The sequence below is a fragment of the Phoca vitulina genome, unplaced genomic scaffold, assembly GCF_004348235.1.
Source record: "Phoca vitulina isolate PV1807 unplaced genomic scaffold, GSC_HSeal_1.0 scaffold16, whole genome shotgun sequence".
Classification (NCBI taxonomy): Eukaryota; Metazoa; Chordata; class Mammalia; order Carnivora; family Phocidae; genus Phoca; species Phoca vitulina.
The window spans coordinates 23,325,214-23,342,311 of NW_022589719.1; the positions used below are offsets into that span (position 1 = coordinate 23,325,214).

General features: G+C 50.7%; 1 long non-coding RNA gene across 1 annotated transcript; it reads left to right on the forward strand.

The window, feature by feature from the left end:
• The first annotated feature begins 300 nt into the window (after window positions 1-300).
• On the forward strand, window positions 301-16,262 carry LOC116638758. The gene is made up of 3 exons (XR_004300716.1): window positions 301-715; window positions 1,904-2,015; window positions 15,836-16,262. It is a non-coding gene; the product is annotated as an uncharacterized LOC116638758 (long non-coding RNA).
• Window positions 16,263-17,098: the final 836 nt, after the last annotated feature.

The following is a 17,098-nucleotide window of genomic DNA, read 5'->3' on the forward strand; positions in this document are numbered from 1 at the left end:
TGGGCGGGCCCGGCATTGGCCTCCGCGGCCTCCCCGCGGGGTGCAGGCGGAGCCTGATGGCGCACGGCGCGGGCAGGCCGGGGCGGGGGGGGGGGGGGGGGGCGGGCGCCGGTTGGTCAGCCGACCCCGGCCGCGGACTTCCCGCAGCGACCCGGGCTGCCTCGGCCGAAGCCGCCGAGGACAGCAGGGCACCGCGCGGCCCCGGACGTCTCCTGCAGCCGGGCGGCCATCCCGGCCGCCCCCCGCCCCGGCACCCCCAGGCTCCCCGCGTGCCCAGGCCGCGCCTCCCCGCGCCGCGCCTCCCCACCGCCGGGACCTGGCGACGTCACTGCGGCTCTGAGCGCGCTAATGGAGGCACGGGCGGCGGCGGCGTGGCGCGGGTGTCCCCCGGGGAGGTCCCGGTCCTTGCAGCCCGCGGCCGCGTCCTTGGCCCTCCTCCAGGGGAACCTCGATTTTTCCAATCTCAGGAAGGCCGGCTGTCCTTCGGCTACTGATAAGGACGCGACCGCATGGTAAAAGATTTTAACAATGCCCGGAAAGAAATAGCCGGACCCAAGAAAGAGACTAATAATAGCAGCCCGCTAGAGTTCTGCTCGTGTGCTCAGCGCTCTTAAGAACAATAATAACGACAACAACCATAAGAGCCACCATTTATTGAGCGCTTACTCTGTGCCAGGCACTGTGTTAAGCGTTTTGCAGGCAACAACCCTCGGAGGTAAGTACCGTTATTATCCCTATTTTAAGGAAACCGGGGCACGGAGAGGTTAAGTAATTTGCCCCAGGCACACAGCTAGCTGATGTCAGTGCCAGAATTCCAACCCAGGCTGTCTGATCCCATGTAATCCTCATGTCAACCCATAAGGTCGGGGATCATTCTCTCCATCTTAAAGATGAGGAAACTAAGGCACATGGAAATTTAAGTACCTTGCCCAAGGTCACCTAGCTGGAAAATGGATGAGGCAGAAAGCGAACCCAGGGCTCCTCTCTGTCCGCAGAACCCGCGGTCTTGGCCATAGGCGATGCCACTTCCAAACCACCTCCGACAGCCCAGCAGGCTTTGGCCCCGGGTCCCAAGAGGCGCAGCCTCTGCGGGGTTTGGGTGGGTTCCCGCGGCCTCCGATCCCCGGGTGTATCGGATGTTTCCGAGCATCATCTCTGCTCAGCCCGCAGGCGTCTGATAGGGACGCGTCTCCCGGAATCCGGTCGGGACCCGGCCGCGCGGTCCTCAGAAGGGATGGAGCGGGGGCGGAGGCAGCGGGAGGGATCCCTGGTCCCACCTGCAGAGCGGCGGGGCTGGCGGCTTGCTCCGCGCGGCCGGCAGAGGGCGCTGTCGCACGCGCCTCGGGTCCCATGGTCAACAGACCCCGGGGCCGGCAGCCTCCGCCTGCGGACGCTTGGACTCAGAACCGCCCCCCCCCCCCCCCCCCCCAAGTGGGAATCCTTCTGGCACCCCTCTGGCCCCTCATCTCACCCCTGAGCCTGCTTTTCCTGATCACTCTCCCCCATTTTCTGTGGTCCTATTATCCCACCGTGGGCCTTCAAGGCTTCCCCAAGTCCCTGCACCGCTGATTTGGTCGCCTCTTGCTGAAAGGCAACACTGATTCCATTCCACTAGAAGGCTCAGGTGTTTGCAGGTCAACCTCGGCTTTGTCTCCCCTTCTCACGGGCGCTTTGGTGATGTAAAATGGGGATAAATCGTCGACTTGGAATAGATAACTAATTTTCTTCGCCCGAAACAGGAGGAGGGGCTTGTTTAAGGAAGGAGCAGATTGGTTGAAAGGATCTATTTTTAATAGCTACAGTGTCTTAAGAGCCTGTTTTGTGCTGAGCCCTTTATGTGTCTTGACTCCTTAATCCTCATGACAGCCCTGAGAGGAGTATACCATTATTCTCCTTTTGATAGAAGAGGCCACAAGACTGGTAAATGGCAATCTGGGCATCCACCAGGAGGATCTAACTTTAATGCCATGTTCCCATCACCGGAATGTACAAGCTGATCCAACTGAACAGAAGAGGTAAGATACAAACCGAGCAAAAACAAACCAAAATCTACTCTTAAGAGTGCTTAGAAATACCACATGTGAATTAGGGGCTTCAATTGCTCTCTCAAATGTCTAAAAAAGAAAAAGAAAACCTAAAGGTTCAATGAGAGGAGAATAGGAATAAGGCTTGTAGCTTTTGCTTGGAAGAGCATCCAGAGAGGCCCACTCACTTTCTATGACTGGGCTCTGAGGAAATAAAGGTGGTTCTAGGAAAATCTGAAAAATATGAGAGGGGAAAAAAAAATGCCTTCTGTGGTTTTTTTACTTTAACCAAGACTCATTTTGCTATTTGTGTTTTATTTTTAAATTAACGTAGCTCTCCCCACCCTTTAAATTGGCACATAAATAGCAAAAAAACAGAAGGAAGGCCAGCTATGAATTTCAAACTTGGTGGGTTTCTCAGGAAGGAGGTGCATGACTTGAAGTGGAAATGAGGATTGAATGAGGTGCTTTAAACATTTGAAAGACAGACTTTCCACAAGGAATTTAGATCATAAGCCCTTAGAACGGGAGCTTTGTCTGGGGTTGGGCTCCGTATAGTGTCTAGAATCGGTGAGTGCCCAAGAAATGTGGAAAACGAATCATGCTTTTGGTACGTGCCTGCATCATCTAACCATCCGGGCCGCCACTTTGCTTATGGTTTTAGAGTGTGGCTTCTAGGGGATTTTCCTGTCCCCTGGGTCTTAGTCACACACCCTCCCTCAGACCCCTTACTTTCCCAGAATTTCTCTCTGGGAACTGAGTCAATGTGAGGCAACTGTTATGGATGATGATGTCACTAGGCTTGGTTAAATAGATTCACTGACTGGAGGCCTTTCCAAACAGGGAAACTGAGGCAGAAGGAACCTCAGGAGACCTGTCACTTCACGGTTCTGATTCTCTTGCCCTGTCTTTGAACTACAAGGACTCTCTTTGCCCAACACAAAAGAGCCCTGGGCATCCCAGGAGGCCTCTTGCAAAATTCTTGGACTTCTCTGACCTTACGTCTCTCTGCTCCTTCCCTCATTTTTTCAGGGCATTCATTCTACAAACATGCATTGACAGCCCACTATGCGTAAGTGTTGTGGGTACAACAGAGAACCTAACATGAGCTCAAGAGCTCACTTTCTCCAGTTCCTACTCAGCTCCTGACCTCAGGGCTCCAACTTTCATGCCTGGAGAGGCCCCACAATAGTCAATGACTTGCTTCTCTAGGTGGGGACTATCTCTCAGACATATCTGACATTCTGGATAGCTCCTGGCAGCTCCGGGAGACCACGCCCTGTGACCCCAGGATACCACCTTGGTGACATCCATTGGGCAGGAGGTTTGGGTCCTGAGATATACCCTCAGAAGCAAGGCCTGGAAATGCACTTGCCCACACTCCTTCCTACCCTTTCCTAGATGGCATGCCTTCAGTTCATATGATCATTGTGGACAACCTTAATAGCTTGGGCCATATTTATGAAGCATCGGTTACAACAACAACAAAAATCCCGTAGTGCCATAATACCCCACCATTCAAAGGAAAATGTTGGCTTAAACAAACAACAGTGACTGGCTGGCAAGTGGATATGTCGGATAATGCTGAGTCTTTCAGGTCATTTTGTTATTGAACGTTGGGATTGAGTGATTCAAAATAATGAGGGGAAGGAAGAACACTAGCCCTGTTTTAGCTTTCCAGATTATTCAGGTGGAATAGATTTTCAACATCAACACTCTAGTAAAGACAGAATGCTTAAGATATACATTGTCAGTTTTTGTCTTTTTGGAAAATCCATTAATACTCAATGACTTGGTCTTCACCCATTCCAAAAAAAAAAAAAAAAAAAAGAACGTTGAACCACAGAATTCAGATGAGGGCCCTGGAAATCCCTTTAGAGAGTAGATTCCAAATCATATTCATTCTTCTTGAGTTTCTCACCGCACCCCCCCAAGACTGTCCCATCCCTGCTAGCTAGCTACAGCATCATTTTCTCTCCCCTTGAGGAAGGCAGAGGCCCAGAGACCAGAAGAATGAGGGAGTAGTGAGGAAAACTCTTCCCTTACCTGAGTTGCAGAGCCACTTGAATCTAGAGAACTGTTACATTTGTGCTGTGTCTGTGTGAGTTCCTGGTGGTTGTGCATTCTCTGGCTGATGTCCAAAATCTCCATACATAGGGGCCTGAGATACTCTAAAAAGAAGGCCTATCTGTGAAGGACGTGTGTCCACCCACCAAGACGTTCTTGGTGGTCAGTGTCTGCATGTCCAGCAGCTGGGGTGAAGAGCTTTGGAACCACTGAGCATTCCTGCTGGGGTCTTTCCAAGCCCTTTTGGGAACCGGCAACAGCTCTTGTCTGGGGAAATTAGTTTTGCACTTTCACAGAGTGAGAAATTCCTCAGGGGCATTCTTGTACTTGGGAAGAGAAATCAGACCCAGCTCATTCCTTTAGGGCCCATGCCATTAATAAAGCAGACGGAGTCCAATTCTGTTGGTCCAGCTGGGGCCGTGGGGTGGGGGCAGAGGCAGTGGGCTTAAGCGAATTTCACCTGTGGCTAAGGCCCTCCCCGGACTGGCGCAAGCTTGAGCTTTCAGGGGCTCGTGTTACCAGCGTGTAAACACCGTGAGGGACAGCCAACGCTCGCATTCGACCACAGAGGATCTCAAACCCTTCCTATCTTCCTAGAAACCCTGGCTGCCCGGCCGGCTGCTTGCTGTCTGATGCAACAGTTTGCAACGCTCGGTTCTGGAAGCCGAGCCTGCCGCGGGGCGCTGGGCGCCCTGCCGACGCGCATGCGCGGGCTGCGGCCCCGCCTGGCCGGGCGGGGGAGAAGCTTTTCACCAGATGTGCGGGGGGGTGGGGGGGGCGCGGGCGGGCAGGGAGACCTTTGGCAGCTAGCGCCGGCGATCTGAGCTTAATTAAACTTCTCCCGAGGCATTGGCTGACTGATTGACCCAGTGATCCAAAAAAAATCAGAGAGGCCTGAATCGCCCTAAACTCGGCGGGAGAGAGAACTTGGGGAGTTGGCTTTCGGTTTCCCGAGCTGGGCCTTTGGATTCTGCCTGCCTTCCCCGAGCCCAGCAAGCCACAAAGCTATCGGGGTTCCAAGACCTCATTAGGGCGTCAGGCCTCGCTTGTCCGTGCCCTCCTACGGATTTCTCAAAAAGGGAACAACAGTGGTTACAGAGGGGGGTAAAGGCAACGTTCTGATAGCGTCTTGATCGGTATCTTCCTGCCTCATTTCTCCACCCATGTGCCTTAGAAGGTTTTATTAGCAGAAAGTATCGTGGATTATTTTCCGATTTTTTCAGCCATTCAGGTATTGCCTGCATGGTTTTCTTCCATACCCACATTCCATCTATATTATATATTTTTAATTGACTTCTTTTATTAACTCTCCTTATTCTCTAAATTAACTTTAAATCGATTCCCTTTTCTACATAGCCTTGCCCTAAGCAATAACATTAGCGAAACCACAGTTTGATATGTTAGTCATATATTTTAATACACTTGAAAATAAATTCAGAACTATTCGAATAAAAAAAATGTGTATGTTAGCTAAAAGTTTCTTGCCTACTGCATTTGGAGAAAAACTCCAGAGGTAATAAAAAAGAGCTAACATATGTTGAGTGATTGTCAATGTCCCAGGCACTGAACTAAGCACTTTATTCTCTGGCCTTAGGACACCTTAGAAGTGGTGCTGTGAGAAGGTTTGGGTCCTGATACATACCCTTCCATTTTACAAAGGGAAAATGGGAGGCACACAGAAGCGAAATACCTTTGCCAAAGATCGCAGAGCCAGGATGCAAATCCTAACTAGCCTCGCTCTAGAGCCTGCACTGTTGGACTCTCCAAAACAGCTAAGTTACCACTGGAGATCACCCAGGTGGTTAGTATAGTCTGGATTTGAACCTAAGTCGGTCTGACTCCAGAACAGAGCTTTTAACTACCGTGTGGAACTCTTTCCTATTTCCCCAAATCTCACCTCATACAGCCTTTTTAAATCTGTCTGCCTCCTTTGGAATTCCAAAAGTGCTTCCAAGTTCTTTCTTTCCTCACCCCCTACATCTCCACCCCCCTCCTCCTGGGCAGGTAGGATGGAGGTTCTCTTTCAACGGTTTCCTTCTCTCCTCCGAACTAAAAGCAACCCATAAATCTCTCATGATATCCATAAGAATCCCTACTTTAAAGGTCCTGTCCACTCTTCTGCACTGACCATGGAAATTCCACCTACGAGCATCGTGAAACTACATTTCCCAGACTGCTATTCTCACCTGGAAAGAGAACAAAAATCCTATGTCAAACCATGTGGCTCCTATTTCAGGGTTGGAAAATCTGGCCACTAGCTTGGATAAAGATTGGTATGCCCATAGACTAATTCTTCTGGCCCCAAGCAGACATGAATTTCCCAGGCCTCAGTGATGGGGGGGGGGGGGCAAGTTATTTCAGAAACAAAACCTTCAATTAGAGGCATAAATGAAGACTTGGCATAAGACTTCTAAAAGATGGCTGACCCCTGCCCAGGAGGTAGATTTTCTTTCTGCGACTGCCCTTACCACCGCCACCCCTTCCCTCTCTTCACTTCCTCTTCCTTCGCCTTCTTCCAGATTCTTCTTTTAATTGTACCATTGTGCCACTCCCTTGTCCCCCCCTCAACCCCCATGCCCACACCCACTCTTTAACTGTTTAGTATAAAATCCAGCCCACCAGACTGAGGTTTTCTTCGACCCAAATGTTATTTTCAGAAGGAGCCATTGAGGTTGGGGTGTAATTGCAGCGTTGGGCCTCTGCAAGCCAAGCTGAAAATAATCAGTGAGGCAGATGGGGTGGGAAGAGAGTGTGGTGGCCGCTTCCACCAAAGAGCAAGAGAAACCCAATGGAGTGAGTCAGAGAGGGGCGAGTGCCAGGCTGGTCTGCTGGGCTTACGGCCGGGAGTTCAGTTAAGGGGAAACTGCCCAGGGTTTTGGGACCTTTGACTGAGTCCCGATCCAAGGTGGTTCCTGGCTGCACATCACAAGTCCATATTTCTTATGACAGCCGCTAAGCTTCTCTTGCTCTCCTTCAGTTGGGCCATAGCAACCAGCAGGCCAGATGGGAACTTAACCATCCAGTTGGCTCACCAGTCTCTAGAGTGGGATTTCTCAGTGTCAGCTCTATAGGCATGTTGGGCTGCATAAGTCTTAGTTATGGGGGGCTGTCTGGTGCACTGTAGGATGCTTAGCAAGATCCCTGGCCTCTAGCCTCTAGATGCCAGTAAAAAAAAAAACACACACACACACAGAGTCATGACTATCCAAAATGTCTCTAGACATGCCAAGTGTCCTTGGGAGGCAAAAATTGCCCCTGGTTGAGAACCACTGGTCTAGAGTGATCCAGGTCTATAAAAGGATCACACCACCGGTCCCCATGGTGGCCTCATTGCCCTGCATCACATCTCAGTGGGCCCGGATAAAAACTATTGGCCAGGGGCGCCTGGGTGGCTCAGCCGTTAAGCGTCTGCCTTCAGCTCAGGTCATGATCCCAGGGTCCTGGGATCGAGCCCCGCATCGGGCTCCCTGCTCAGCGGGAAGCCTGCTTCTCCCTCTCCCACTCCCCCTGCTTCTGTTCCTGCTCTCGCTAACTCTCTCTCTGTCAAATAAATAAATAAAATCTTTAAAAAAAAAAAAAAAAAAACTATTGGCCAACTCCTATTTCCAATGACAAGTGTTGAATACTTGGAACCCAGCATGAGTGCCTGTGGGGTTCCAGACACCATACAAGGTGTTGAGAAGGAAGGGGCAAACAGACAGACATGGCCCCTGTCTTCATGGATCTGACAGGCTGAGACGGGGAAGACGGACGTTAAACAACCCTGAGCGAGAGGCACGTAAAGAGAAGAAATGGCGTACCATTTCTCTTTTTCGAAGAGGGTTTGTCACCTAGGTGGGGGGGTCAAGAAGCGCTCTTGGAGGGAATGAGGAATTAGCCAGTTGGAGATTTGAGGGTGAGGGAATGTTTTGCGGAATAGGGACAGAGTGTTCAGAAGCCCTGAGTTAAGAGAGAATGTCGTGTATCCAAGGATCCCAAAGAAACCTGTCATGGACCAGGCTTCAGACGGTGGGAAGTCATCCTCTCCTCTCATCCCCAAACTTGCTTCTCCTGTACACCTTCTCTGGATTTCTAGTACAAGCATATAAACTTAGGATCATGTTTAGCCATACTTAACCCCCTCCTTGTTCCCGCTCAACCCCCTCAACCACCCAGCTACCAAGTTCTGTTAGTCCTACCCCCAGGCTCCCTGTCATCCCAGCTCCTTGTCTCCTTTCCCAGCACCACAACCCCGATGCAGGCTCTCTTCATTACTCAGCCGAATTTGTGAAATAGCTTCCTAACGAGTCATCCTCCAGTCTCTACCTCAGAGAAAGACAGAGACAAAGCCCACATCTCTGCTGGGTTAAGAAACCCTGCATGGCTTCCAGAGGCCTGTCAGACAGGCTGTTTCCTCCCGTGACTTTCGTGACTTTCGGGCGCTCTTCGTTCCCTGCTCCCAGCATAGCTCCCTCCCACTCTCCAGCCACACCAGGCCACTAGCCACACCCCGTGCGCCCCCACAGCTCTGCGAGTTGGCTGTTCTCTTTGTCAGAATTGTCCTTCCCCAACCAAAATCATTTGGGGAATTCCCACCTATCCTTTGAGACCCAGACAAAATGAACTCATTATACTCTCCTATCCCTTCTTAGCAGCCTTCTCTTAATTCTTCCCTCTGTTTTCATTGGGATTTATATATAGCTGCTAGTTTACCATTTGTCACGTTGACCCATAGTTATCTGTTTAAAGACGTCCCTTCCCTGACCCAGAGTCAGAGGGCCTCCAAGGCAGGTCATGTAGTGTTCCCTGCTGGTTGACTACCCAACACCCATTCTCTCCCTTCCTAAAAGAAGCCAAAGAAATGCAAGGCACGGTGTATTATTTAGCGTACAAGCTAAGCCGCTGAACAAACAGACCCAGAGTCCAAAGGCTCACGCAAGCCCATGTGCCTCAGTGGAAGCTGACCCCATGCCCGGCTCCAGGGGTTGGCCCACTTGCCCTTTCCAAGAATTGGTTCAAGCACTTGGGCCTAAACTAATCAGTGTGCAGTAGAGGCTTTTCTGGTTTCCCAATATCAACAGTCACCTTCTTTAATAATAGAACTCCTGATTTTTGGCCAAGCAGATGGCTGCCTCGTAAAAGCTACATTTCCCAGCCTCCCTTGTAGCTTGATGTGGCCTTGAGTTTAAGGTCTCACCACAGACTGTGGGCAGAATGATTGTACCACTTCTAAGCTGTGCCCTCAGAAGGATTGTGCATGTGCTTCCCCCTGCCTAGAAGATGATAGAAATGAAAGCAGTCTCCCTGGACCCAGGGAGGGACGCCACATGTGGAGGATGGCGGAGCCCTTCTCTCGGTCTTGGATGACTTTTCTCTGAACTCTTATAGGATAGAAAGTGACATAAATTTCTATTTTGCTTACTCTTCTGTATTTGAAGCCCTGCCTCTGCGCCTCCGGTTAGGCGAGCCGACAAATGTCCGTTTTTCTAAGCCAGCTTGGGTTGGTTTTCTGTCACATCTCACCTTACGGGGTCTCACTCCTCTTCCCATCCCTGCTGGGCCTCACACAGGAGTCAATAAACACTTGTGGAATGAATGCTCCATTGTTATTTTTCTTCTCTTACCTGTAATGACTACCCCCATAGAAGCTGTAAGCAATCTTCTTTCTCTCTGCCCCAACCTAAACCCCTAAAGTACTCACATGGACCTCCTGTCTAGCAAATTCTTCTCGGAACCTCCCCCCCCAACTAGCTACTTATACAGGGAGCTGAGGATTCCGCTATAAAGTGAGAGAGTTGAATCAGCTACATTTAGCACATTGTCCCATTCTCATGTCCCATGGCTCTGCCTGAGGCTCATTCTGAAGGAGTCATTCTGTGCTCGGACTGAAGACCCATCTAGCACTAGCCATGTATAGTCTACTGAAGATCCCCCTGGGCTCCTGCCCCAATTCCCTGTGGTCCCACAGGAGGCCCCTTCCAGCACTAACAAGTCTAGGGTTCTGTTCGACGTCTTTTCAAGCTCTGAAGGCCCATGATACTCTAATACTATACTAAGCCTAAAAGATTTTTGATTGGCTACTAGACCTCCGGCCCCAAGCACAAAAGATAAAGGCCTAGGGAGGGCCTGGACCGTCACAGCGTTGTCCTTCCAGATGAGACCAGAAACACTGGCAGGCAGCGGGGAGGGGGCCTTGCAATGCTCAGACATTCAGTAAGTCCTGCGGCAAGGACACTCAGCTTCCTGTGCCCATTGCCCAACCCTCCCACTGCCATTAGTGCTGCTCAGAATGGGAGTGCAAGCCAGTTCCAGGCAAAACATGCAGGCCTCCTTCTAGTCTTGAGAACTTCATGAGACCGGAGAAAGAGCTGTCCCGTTACTCATCCCCCTGGAATGTGGGAGACTTAGATCTCAAGGAAAATGACCAGTAATGGACCCTGGCAGCCAGGACCTTGAGGGTCCAGAGGTGCTTCCTCCCGAGTCTGTGGTGACTCCCAACTGTTCCTTCCCATGCTTTTTGAAGTTGCCATTTATAGGACACTCACTAAGAGCTGAGCCCTGTGCTCAGCACTCTACTTGGATTAGCTTATTTTATCTTCACAGCAGTTCTGCAGGGAGGTATTGTTGCTAGTCCCATTTCGCAGATAAGCAGACTGAGGCTGAGAGGGCGACATTGCGTGCTTGGAGTCAGAAAGCCACAGAGCTGGATCTGACCTCAGGTTCTTAACCAGAGTGTTTGGTGGGAGACTCTTGGCAGCATCTTCTCTGGTCTTCTAAGTTGGGCTGGCAAGGGGGGAAGGGCACGGTAAGACCCCAGCCCTGTGAGGGCAGTGCTGATGGGGAAGAAGTTAGGACCAGAGAGAAAGGCAGTCACTGAAGTGAAGGACAAGGCAAACGAAGACCACTAGGCAGTCCCAGTCAGATATAAGGAGGGTGGCCAGCTCCACTGGACCCAACCAGTAGCGAGCAGAAGTCCTCTTCGTAAGGGGGAGTACGGTCATCAGCATCAGGAGCTTGCCCACCCGCTACCCAGCAGGAGCCCTGGAGCAGCTTGGGGTTGGCCACGGGAGCAGGACATCACCTTGGAAAGGTCTGTGTCCTGCTCGCTTGCTTATCGTTTGCTATCACATCTGTTCCTTACTTTCTCTGTTCTGTTCAACATCTCAGAGGGCAAATGTCATATGACAGACTCCCCTGCTAACTGGCTTCTGACTAGGTTCACCCAGCGAAAGGTGCCGGAGGAAGGGGGGGGCAGGAAGAGGAGAGAAGTCTGGGTGTTTCTCCGGACCCCCAGCTTCAGGCAGCAACTCTGGCCACGGCCTCCTCCTTGGCCCCAGCTCCCAATGGGCAGCTCCAGCCCTGAGCTCTCTACCAACCCCTCCTCCCTGTGAGTTTCCAGCCTCAGAGGTTGTAGCAGTTCTCCACTGCCGCTAACTCACTTGCCTCCCCACTCCCACACCCCCTTTCCGCACTGCCAGCCATTCCTGCTCCTGAGTGGACCTCACCCAGACCGGGTCCTCACCTCCTACCCCAGCCGGGCTGAGCAGCAGTGCCTTGGTCTGCTGGGGCCGCTATGACACAAGACCACAGACTGGGTGGCTCATAAACAAATTTATTTCTCACCGTTCCAGAGGCTCGACTCCCAAAATCAGGGTGCCTATATGGGTTGGGTTCTGGTGAAAGCCCTCTTTCGAGTCACACCTTGCCAACTTCTTGTTGTGTCCACACGTGGTAGGAGGGCAAAACAGCTCCACGGGGTCTCTTGTCTAGGGGCACGAATCCCATTCAAAGGGTTCCACCCTCTTGACCTGAGCATCTCCCAAAGGCCCAACTTCTAACCTCATCACATTGAGCATCAGGATTTCAACATATGAATTTGAGGGGGGACACAAACATTCAGACCATAGCAAGCAGGCAACTCCTGAGCATGAGGGAGAGTCGAAGCCTATCCTATCCTATCCCCTTGAGCACCAGGTTAGCTGACTATGAGCAGAACTGAGCAGCCCCCAGCAGGACCCCATGGATCCCAAACCAGGAGCAACCAATGGGGTCTGAGTGTGCAGAATGTCTTCCTACCCAGCAGGGTCCATTCTGCCACTCACGTCTTCCCAGCCTCAATACAGTCTCAGGTGGGTCACTTTCTCCGTGATGACCGAGTCGCTTGACCCCTTTGGATTTCAGTGTCCTCGTCTGCGCTGTGGGGACACTGAGGTAAGTAACTGGGAGCTACGTTCATCATTGTTGTGAAGAACAGCCTGGGCAGGACTAGAAGAAAGAATCCACGACCTGTGAGGATCTTTGGAGAGCAGGGGCAGAAGAGATACGGTCACAGCCAGTGTGGGGCTGTCAAACGGGGAAGCAGCAGGATTTGGGGTGATGCATCAAGGGGCCACCTGCTGGTCTCCCTGCCCAAAGGACTGGCACCCATTGCTCTGGTACCTCAGACTCAACCACAGTTCTCCCTCCTGCTGGTCCTCAGACGTGGTAGGCAACACGGTCCTGAACAAAGGAATACTCCATGCCTAAGAAGGGGATGGAAGAGGTTTGGGACCTCCCCTGCTACTCCAGACTGAAGACTGGAGCACTAAATGGGGCTGGGGGTGGGAGAGGCCAAGGGCCACGCAAGCATGAGGCGCTGCCACTGGGCGTTTGCTGTACGCCAGGCTCTACGCACAGCACCCCAACACCACCCGTGCGCTCTCGGGCTTACTCCTCACTCCCCCTCCAGCCACTGGAAGAGGAGGTGGTGTCTGTTATCACCACCAACCAACACATCCCCATTCGATAAAGGCATTGAACCTCTCAGAAAGGTTAAGAAAGCCGCCCAGGGTCGGATAGCCAGAATGTGGCAGAGCCAGAATTTCAACCAACTTCATCTGATAGAAGCCTCCAGCCTCCCCAGGATGATTTAATGTGTCTCACTGCCCATGGCTCTGGCATCGAGAGGGCACTGGCCCTGGCATTTGAGTCAAGGAAGTAGGGAAACAGATTGCTTGCCGAGCCCGCCCATGACCCAGCGTGGGCCTCCGGGCCTGTTCCGCCTTCGGGCTGTGTGCCAGATGTTAGAGACAAGGGCAAGGCTGAAAAGGATGGTCCACTAGGAGGCTGCCTCTGCTGATGTTTGTATGGACTCGTGCACACGTGTGTGTGTGTGTGTGTGTACATGCACGTGGACACACCAGTCTAACCTCCACCTTGGCCCAGGAGAGAATCAGGGAGGACTGTGCATTCGGTAAGTGAGGTGTGAACGGCTGGGTGGCTCCACTTTCTTCCCCACCTCAGTTCCCAGGGGGAGACTCTTAATATTTTCCTGGAAAGCTGGCCACGGGCCTGGAGGCCTCGGGTCTCCACAAAGTCAAGAAGAAAGGACACTGGCAAACTCCTCTCCAAAATCAGTTCAGACCTTATCGGCCTCTCTGAGCCCCCCCAAGCCAGAGGGGGCGACTCACGCCAAGTGAGGACAGGCTGTCTCAGAGCACTTCATCCCCAGATCCCACTGCCTCCTGAAAATCAACCTCCACATCCCCCCACGCCTTGCCCCAGACTCTGAGCGACACAGAATGGCTCTCTCATAATTGCCCCATGGGACACAGCCCGGTGTGGTGTGAGGAGCATGAACCTTGGGCTCACCTGAATTTCCGCCTGGACCTCAGTCCAGGAGCCATGAGGCCTGGGGCTGGTGTGACCCAATCCTTCTGAGCCTCTTTCAGAGCTCTTCTGGAAAACGAAGATAATAACTACCCGTGCAGTCAGTGTGAATGCTCCTGCCCCGTCCGTTTTCCCCTGCTTCCTTCTGGATCTCCTTAACCTCCACTGACCACTTTACCACCTAGCTTCAGGCCCCTCATTTCCCAGCATCCTCCCAGCTGCGGCCCGGCTTCTGAGCTTTGCAGGAGACAGTGGTTTTGCCACTCTTTGCTTGTGGCCTGCCATGAGCCAGCTCCCCGGAGAGCAAAGGCCTCAGAGCCCTGCGCCTGGGGCCCCACCCTCTTTGTAAACACCAGTTGGGCACCGACTGACCTCCGGAGGGAAGCGCTTCACCGGAACCCTCCTCTTCCAGCCCTGCCTGCTGCTGAATGTTCCAGAGGAAGTGCCAGGCAAATCTGACACCCTCGCACCCAGGCCACCTCCGTCCTGGAAATAGGCACTTAGAGCCAAACCCTTGGCTGAAGGTGGAAGGAAGTCAAAGTCCCTGAGTGCTGCTTCTCTCCTGCCCTCCCACAGCCCCCCCTCCCCCCCGCCCCAGCCATCCCACCCAGGGCAAGTGCTCTCACATTTAAATGTTTTTTCAGGATCCTGATAGACGTCCGTAAGGAGGGTTTTCCTGTTATTCCTTGTTTCTTAAAAACAAAGACAGAAATTAAGTATAACCAAATATTAATCATTTTTATTGTTCTTTGCAACATCTTTTTCTGTATTGTTAAAATTGCTCTCAATAAAAACATTTTTTTTAAGATTTTATTTTTTTTTTTTTTAAAGATTTTATTTATTCATTTGAGACACAGAGATATAGAGAGAGAGAGAGCATGAGCAGTGGGAGAGGCAGAGGGAGAGGGAGAAGCAGACTCCCGGCTGAGCCAGGAGCCCAATGTGGGGCTCGATCCCAGGACCCTGGGATCATGACCTGAGCTGAAGGCAGACGCTTAACCATCTGAGCCACCCAGGCGCCCCTAAGATTTTATTTTTAAGTAATCTCTACACCCACCGTGGGGCTCGAACTCATAACCCCAAGATTGAGAGTCGCACGCTTTGCTGACTGAGCCAGCCAGGCACCTGTAAATAAAAATACTTTTAAGTCAATAAGATTCATACAGCTTTATTGGGGAGAAATTCAGGAAATGCCAAAAGGTAGAAAGAGAAAAATAAGAATCACCAGAATCTCTCCTCTGGAACCAGACCATTTATCTACTGGCTTATCTCCTTCTGGTCCTTTTTCTAGCATGTATTCATGTCCTTTTATTCTTTTTTTTTTTTTTTAAGATTTTATGTATCTATTTGAGAGAGAGAGAGAGAGCACAAACAGCGGGGTAGGGGCAGAGGGAGAGGGAGAAGTAGATTCCCCGCTGAGCAGCAATCCCAACACGGGGCTCGGCCAAAGGCAGACGCTTAACCGACTGAGCCACCCAGGTGCCCTATTCTTTCTTTTTTTAATTAAAATATAATTGACATATAACATTGTATTTATTTTAGGTTCATTTTATTCTTTTTACCCCCAAAAATGGAATTATACTGTTTAATAACCTTTTTTCCCTTCATAATATATTTTGAACAGTTTCCCATGTCCTTGGATCTTAATCTTTACTTTAGTGCACTTCTTTTCGTTTCAGTTATTTTCCCATGTAATCATGAGTAAGGTATATTTCTTATGATTAGGATCCACATTGATCCCATTAGGATCATACCATTTACACCACTTATTTATTTTTTCTTACCTGAAAAGTAGTACGCTTTCGTTGTGGAAAAGTTAGAAAATACAGACAAGCAAACAAATGAACACATAATATCCTTGCAGCCTCACCCCGCTGAAATAACCCTTGCTAACATTTTCGTGTTTAATCGTGCTGTCCACATTTTTAGGTATGCAGGTAAATATATAGAAACATACATTTTACAATAAAATCAGAATCCTATGATTCATATTATTTTTAACTTACATTTTGTTGTTTACTTAACAATACATCTGACATTGATTAGGATTGTTTCAGCTACAAATGACAGAAAACCCAAAGGAACAGTGGCTTAAACATGTTCATTTCTCTCTCTAGGAACTGATGTCCAGAAGTAAGCAGCCCAGGCTGGTACAGTAGCCCCGGGACCATCAGGGACCCAGGCCCTTTCTACCTGGGGCTCTCCATCATCAGCGCGTGCCTTCCACTAGTGACCCAAGACAGCCAATGGAGGAAGAAGCAGCAAAGAAGAGAGAGCCCTGTCTCCTCGAAGGATGCTTCCTAGAATTCACATGCATCACGCCTGCTTGTACCACACTAGCCAGAACTAAGTCCCATCCCCCCCACCCCAGGAAATAGGATTTATCTGAATAGAGCTTTTATTACTATAGAAAAAGGGAAGAACAGATTTTGGGGGGCTAACTGGCATCTCTGCCACATTTTACAAACATCTTTCCAGGGCACCTAGTTGTATATCCCATTTTTTTCTCTTATTTTTTGGTGAATGTTTGACCACATCATTAAATATCCTTCCATTTTTAATGGCTGCTTCATATTCCATAATACGCAGGTAACATTACTTATAGATCCAATGCCTTCTTACTTGATATTTGGGTGTTTTGCTCTGACAAATAAGGCTCTTCTATGGTTAAAACTTGTCAGAGGAAAAGATCCCAACCTTTCCTCTATACCCTGGGGTTGCCCACCAATGACATTTGACTGAGGAGTCAGGGTAGTATCTGCCTTGAAAGCTGGCTTACGGGTCTGAGTTTATTTCTGCAAAAAAAATGAAGCTTTTTGGCAACAGGTATACCCCTCAGTTCCCCTTGCAGAGGAAGTCCGGGGGAGGGGGGCGGCTGGGGCGGCGGGCAGAACCTGCTGGACAGTTCTGCCCTGGGCAGGAGGAAGATGGGTTGGGGGACGTGGGGGGCTGCGGGCTGGGCGTAGGGAGTGAGTGGGAGGAGACTGGGGACTCTCAGGAGCCAGGGGTGGACCTGGTCCTGGAGAGGCAATGGGGACTTGATGGGCCCAATTCATTTTTTTTTTTAAGATTTTATTTATTTATTTGAGAGAGAGAGATCAGGGGGAGGGGCAGAGAGAGCGGGAAAAGCAGCAGGGAGCCCGATGCAGGGCTTGATCCCAGGATCCTGGGATCATGACCTGAGCCGAAGGCGCCCGCCAATTCATTCTTTATTCAAGTTCAACCAGTGCTTTTTGTGTCCCTACTCAGGGCCATGCCCTGTGCCAGTCCCTGGGGATATCTCAGAGAAGACATGGTCCCTACTCTCCAGGAAGTCTAAATTCTCAGATATTAGAGTTCAGCCTGCAGCGTTGCCTCAAATACAGAATCCTCAGGCCCAC